Below are 6,275 nucleotides of genomic sequence, written 5' to 3' on the forward strand. Positions count from 1 at the left end.
CTCACTGTGTTGTCTGGGCTGGTCTCAAACTCCTGCTCTTAAGTGACCCTCCTGCCTCAGCTCCCATACAGGTGTTGGTCCTGGATGCGAGGCTTGAACATTACTTAATAGTCCCAAATCATGTAATATCCATCTTACGCTCAAATTTCCAAAATTGTTATGTAAATAATTTTGGAAATCATATGTGTCGATTAAAGAACGTAAATAAATACACATGCCTGACACTGCCTTCATACAGTCTTTCCAAGTGCAGATTTCTTTTTTAACTTCACCCTGGAACGCAGCTCAGGAAGGTGATGCAGTTTGCCTAGTGGACAGTAGGGGGCGCAACAAGCCCATTATGCTATTTACCAGGGTTGGTGACTTCCCCAGTGGAGGAGTGGGTGCCCAGGGTTCTGGGTAATTTTCACTGTGTCACTCAAGACCTGTGATTTCAGCGTGCACTCAGAACCCCACAATGTCACCATTTCTGTAAAGGAGGTCATAAAGACTTCAAAGCAGAATTGAATTTTATTCTGTTAAAAGCCAGCTGAAGCCACACAGTACTTTTTTGGGGTGATTTTCAAAACTGTGCTGTGAAATCAAATTAACAAAAAGCTATAATTCACTGAACTAACCACTTAAAAGAAACGACCCTAATCATTTCTCAAAAGCAAACTGAGAAATGCTTCAGAAATTTTTTTTTCTGTAAAATTTTACTTTTTACTTTTTTTTTTTTCCTGAGGCGGAGTCTCGCTCTGTCTCCCACGCTGGAGTGCAGTGGTGCAATCTCGGCTCACTGCAAGCTCCGCCTCCCGGGTTCTGGGTTCACGCCATTCTCCTGCCTCAGCCTCCCAAGTAGCTGGGACTACAGGCGCCCGCCACCACGCCCGGCTAATTTTTTGTATTTTTAGTAGAGACGGGGTTTCACCGTGGTCTTGATCTCCTGACCTCGTGATCCGCCCGCCTCGGCCTCCCAAAGTGCTGGGATTACAAGCGTGAGCCACTGTGCCCGGCCCCGCATTACCTTTCTTAATGAAAGAAAAAACATGCTTTTGCCACCGCATTCTTCCAGATTGGTTTTTTGTTTTTGTTTTTTTCAGTTCCTCACTTGCTTTATATATTGCCTGGAATCCAGTGTATTTCTTCTTGCAAGTAAGTATTCCTGCAGCCCACAGACATTTCATTTGTGTGTTTGTTGTTGTTGTTTTTTTTTTTGAGATGGAGTTTTTTCTCTTGTTGCCCAGACTGCAATGGCGCGATCTCAGCTCACTGCAACCACCGCCTCCAGGGTTCAGTGATTCTCCTGCCTCAGCCTCCTGAGTAGCTGGGATTACAGGCGCCCGCCACCACGCCTAGCTGATTTTTTGTATTTTTAGTAGAGACGAGGTTTCACCATGTTGGCTAGGCTGGTCTTGAACTCCTGATCTCAGGTGATCTGCCCGCCTCGGCCTCCCAAAGTGCTGGGATTACAGACATGAGCCACCACGCCTGGCCCTCGTTTGTGTTTTTCATTCCCTTTTTTTTTGAGATTAAGTCTCATTCTGTCACCCAGGCTGGAGTGCAGTGGCACCATCTTGGCTCACTGCAACCTCTGCCTCCCAGGTTCAAGTGCTCCTCCTGCCTCAGGCTCCCCAGTAGCTGGGACTACAAACACGCACCACCATGCCCAGCTGATTTTTGTATTTTTGGAAGAGACGGGGTTTCACTATGTTGGCCAGGCTGGTCTCGAACTCGACCTCATGATCTGCCCACCTCAGCCTCCCAAAGAGCTGGTATTACAGGTGTGAGCCACGCACCCGGCCTGTTTGTTTTTTTGAGATGGGGTCTCTGTTGTCCAGGCTGGACTGGGCTCACTGTGGCCCCAACTTCCCGAGTTCATGTGATCCTCCTGCCTCAGCCTCCCTAGTAGCTGGCACTACAGGTGTGCACTGCGAACCTGGCTAATTTTTTGTGTTTTTGGTAGAGACGGGGTTTCACCATGTTGCCCAGTCTTGTCTCGAACTCCTGGGCTCAAGCGATCTGCCTGCCTCAGTCTCCCAAAGTGCTGGGATTACAGGCGTGAGCCACCAAGCCCTGCCTGACATCTGACATTTGTTATAATTTGCATAGTTCTCAACCTGGCTCGTTCCTTCATTGCCTCATATTTTTCTTTCTCAATTTTCTCCCCCACTCCACTCCCCGCTCCTTTTTTTTTTTTTTTTTTTATTGAAGTGCATCCTCAAGGAACTTCATTAAGAAAGAGTATGTAGTAAGTAAACGCGCTGAGTCCCGGCAGTTTGAAAATGTCATTATCTGCCTTTACTTTTGATACCTGGTTTAGATGATAAGGAATTCTAGGTCCTAAAAAATTATCCACAGCATTTTGAAAATCTCAGTGTTTAGCATCCTATTTTCAGCCCCTTTCTCTGTTTTCCTCTCCTCTCATGCAAACTCCAGTCCACACCCTGTCTGGGCAGAAAAGTCTCACTCCTCCAGAGTCTGCTCCCACACATAACCGCCTGCTTCACTCCCTCTGTCTACAATTCACGTTCTCTTTTCATCTCCCAGAAATGTGTTGAAATCTCTCAACTGCTGATGCACAAATCATGCCTCATCATCTTTGTGACTATGGATTTATACTCTTTTAAATTCTTTATCGTTTCATTAGTATCTTGAGAAAGAAGAATGACAAACCTACATGCTAAGTTTACCTTCTTGAATTGGAATCTGTTTTATATAAATGTGGGTTGTTGGTTTTTTTTTTTCCTTTTTATTTGTTTTCATAAATACAAGTACTGTGTTTAACTCTCTTTTGCTAAATACACAGAAACTATTGCTACCATGTTTACATAGCAGTTTTGCAAACTTAACTAGGTTCTTTGAATATTTGGGAGTTACAGTATGACATATTAACTGATGGTTAAAGGTGAAAAAGAGGACTATAAAAGGGCTATACTTACTGTAAGTTAGAGGCTACAGCCCAAATTATTTTTCAGAGCAAGCATTTATTAATCCACAGCTTCCTGGAGCTGTACTCTGTATAGAAAAATTAGTATTCCTGTTCCTAACAAGTTTCCAAGAGCAGGACAGATACAAGCATTTATACCACCAAGTAGAGAGCAACCCCAGTCAGAAATAAATAATGTCAATTAGCAAAGTCATTATGATTCACAGCCCCTTTTTCTTTTTTTTTTTTTAATATCATTTCAACTTTTATTTTAGATTTAGGGAGTACGTGTGCAGGTTTGTTCCAAGGGTATAGTGCATGATGCTGAGGTCTGGAGTACAATTGATCCCCTCATGCAGTCAGTGAGCGTAGTACCCAATAGTGTTTTTTTTTTTTTTTTTTGAGACAGACTCTCACTCTTTCACCCAGGCTGGAGTTCAATGGCACAATCTTGGCTCACTGCAACCTCCACCTCCCAGGCTTAAGCGATTCTCGTGCCTCAGCCTCCCAAGTAGCTGGGCCTACAGGCACTCGCCACCGTGCCTGGCTAATTTTTGTATTTTCAATAGAGACGGGGTTTCTCCATGTTGGCCAGGCTGGTCTCAAACTCCTGACTTCAGATGATCCGCCCGCCTAGGCCTCCCAAAGTGTTGGGATTACAGGCATGAGCCACCGCGCCCAGCAATTTTTTTTTTTTTTTTTTTTGAGACGGAGTCTCACTCACTCTGTTGCCCAGGCTGGAGTGCAGTAGTGTGATCTTGACTGACTGCAACCTCCACCTCCCATGTTCAAGCGATTCTTCCGCCTCAGCCTCCCCAGTAGCTCAGATTACAGGTATGCACCACCATGCCCTGCTAACTTTTGTATTTTTAGTAGAGACAGGGTTTTGCCATGTTGGCCAGGCTGGTCTCAAACTCCTGGCCTCAAGTGATCTGCCTGCCTAGGCCTCCCAAAGTGCTGAGATCACAGGCATGTGCCACAGTGCCCAGTCCTTTATCCACTTTTTTTTTTTTTTTTTGAGACAGACTTTCACTCTTGTTGCCCAGGCTGGTTTGCAATGGCATGATCTTGGCTCACCACAACCTCTGCCTCCTGGGTTCAAGCGATTCTCCTGCCTCAGCCTCCCAAGTAGCTGGGATTACAGGCACGCGCCACCATGCCCTTGCCCACTTTTTAATGGGGTTGGCTTATTGAATTGTTTAAGTTCCTTGTAGATTGTATTTTTGTTTTTTTTGAAACAGGGTCCTGCTCTGTCAGGGGAGCAGTGGCACGATCATAGCTTACTGCAGCCTTAAACTCCTGAGCTCAAGCGATCTTGCTGCTTCAGCCTCCCAACCAGCTGGGACTACAGTCATGTGCCACCACGCTTGGCTCCTTATAGATTTTGGATGTTAGACCTTTGTCAGATGCATGGTTTGCAAATATTTTCTCACATTCTGTAGGTTGCCTGTTTACTCTGTTGATAGTTTCTTTTGTTGTGTAGAAGCACTTTAGTTTAATTAGGCTCCACTTGTTAATTTTTGTTGCCATTGCTTGAGGACTTAGTCATAAATTCTTCCCCAAGGCCAGTGTCCAGAATGGTGTTTCCTAGGTTTTCTTCTGGATTCCTATAGTTTGAGGTCTTTTTTTTTTTTTTTTGAGATGGAGTCTCGCTCTGTCGCCCAGGCTGGAGTGCAGTGGCGCAATCTCGGCTCACTGCAAGCTCTGCCGCCCGGGTTCACGCCATTCTCCTGCCTCAGCCTCTCCGAGTAGCTGGGACTACAGGCGCCCGCCACCACGCCCGGCTAATTTTTTGTATTTTTAGTAGAGACGGGGTTTCACCGTGGTCTCGATCTCCTGACCTCATGATCCGCCCGCCTCGGCCTCCCAAAGTGCTGGGATTACAAGCGTGAGCCACCGCGCCCGGCCAGTTTGAGGTCTTACATTTAGATTTTTAATCCATCATGAATTAATTTTTGTGTGTAATGAAAGGTAGCGGTCTAGTTTCATTCTTCTGCGTATTGCTAGCCAGCTATCTCAGCACTGTTTATTGAATAGGGAGTCCTTCCTCATTACTTATTTTTATCGACTCTGCTGAAGATCAGATGGCTGTAGATGTGTGGCTTTATTTCTGGGTTCTCTATTCTGTTCCATTGGTCTGTATATACTGTTTCTGTACCAGTACCATGCTGTTTTGGTTACTGTAGCCTTATAGTATATGATGTCAGGTGATGTGATGCCTCCAGCTTTGTTCTCTTTGCTTAGGATATTGCTTTAGCTATTCAGGCTCTTTTTTGATTCCATATGAATTTTAGAATAGTTTTTTTCTAAATCTGTGAAAAATGATGTTGGTAGTTTGATAGGAATAGCACTGAAACTGTAGATTGCTTTGGGCAGTATGGACATCTAAATGCTATTAATTCTTCCAATCCATGAGCATGGAATGTTTTTTCATTTGTTTGTGTCATCTCTGATTTCTTTCAGCAGTGTTTTGTAGTTCTCTTGATAGAGAGCTCTCACCTTGATTAGATGTATTCCTAGGTATTTTGTGTGTGTGTGGCTATTGTAAATAGGATTGCATTCTTGATTTGGCTCTCAGCTTGAACATTATTGGTGTATAGAAACGCTACTGATTTTTGTACATTGATTTTGTATCCTGAAACTTTACTGATGTTGCTTATCAGTTCTAGGAGCCTTTTGGCAGTCTTTAGGGTTCTCTAGGTATATAATCATATCATCAGTGAAGAGAGATAATTTGACCTCTTTTCCCATTTGGATGCTTTTTATTTATTTTTTTGTTTGATTGCCCTGCATAGGCCTCCTTCATTGTCAAGTCTAATAATATGTTTATGTGAACAAAAGTCTGTCTTAATAAGATAGTTATGACCATAAAAGAAGGACAGTATTACTCCGGAGGCTGAGGCAGGAGAACTGCTTGAATTTGGGAGGCAGAGGTTGCAGTGAGCTGAGATCGTGCTACTGCACTCTGGCCTGGGTGACAAAGCAAGACTCTGTCTCCAAAAAAGAAGAAGAAAAAAGGACAATGTTACTTGGGAGGCTGAGGCAGGAGAATCACTTGAACCCAGGAGGCAGAGGTTGCAGTGAGCCAAGATGGTGCCACTGCACTCCAGCCTGGGTGACTCTGTCTCCAAACAAAAAAAAAAAAAAAAAAAAAAAGACAATGTTTAGTTTTCCAGAATTATGTATAAATGTTATGTATCTTACCTCCCTGCAAAGATTGATGATTAGTTGGTGTTTTCATATTATTTAGGCACAGAATATTATTTGAGATCAATGATAGTTGGTCTTTACATCACAGCTATAAGTAATATAAGAACTATAAATATTATAAAATCCATAGATCTATAGGCTAATAGGTCATTTTTGA

This window comes from Hylobates moloch, unplaced genomic scaffold, assembly GCF_009828535.3.
Source record: "Hylobates moloch isolate HMO894 unplaced genomic scaffold, HMol_V3 SCAFFOLD_6, whole genome shotgun sequence".
Classification (NCBI taxonomy): Eukaryota; Metazoa; Chordata; class Mammalia; order Primates; family Hylobatidae; genus Hylobates; species Hylobates moloch.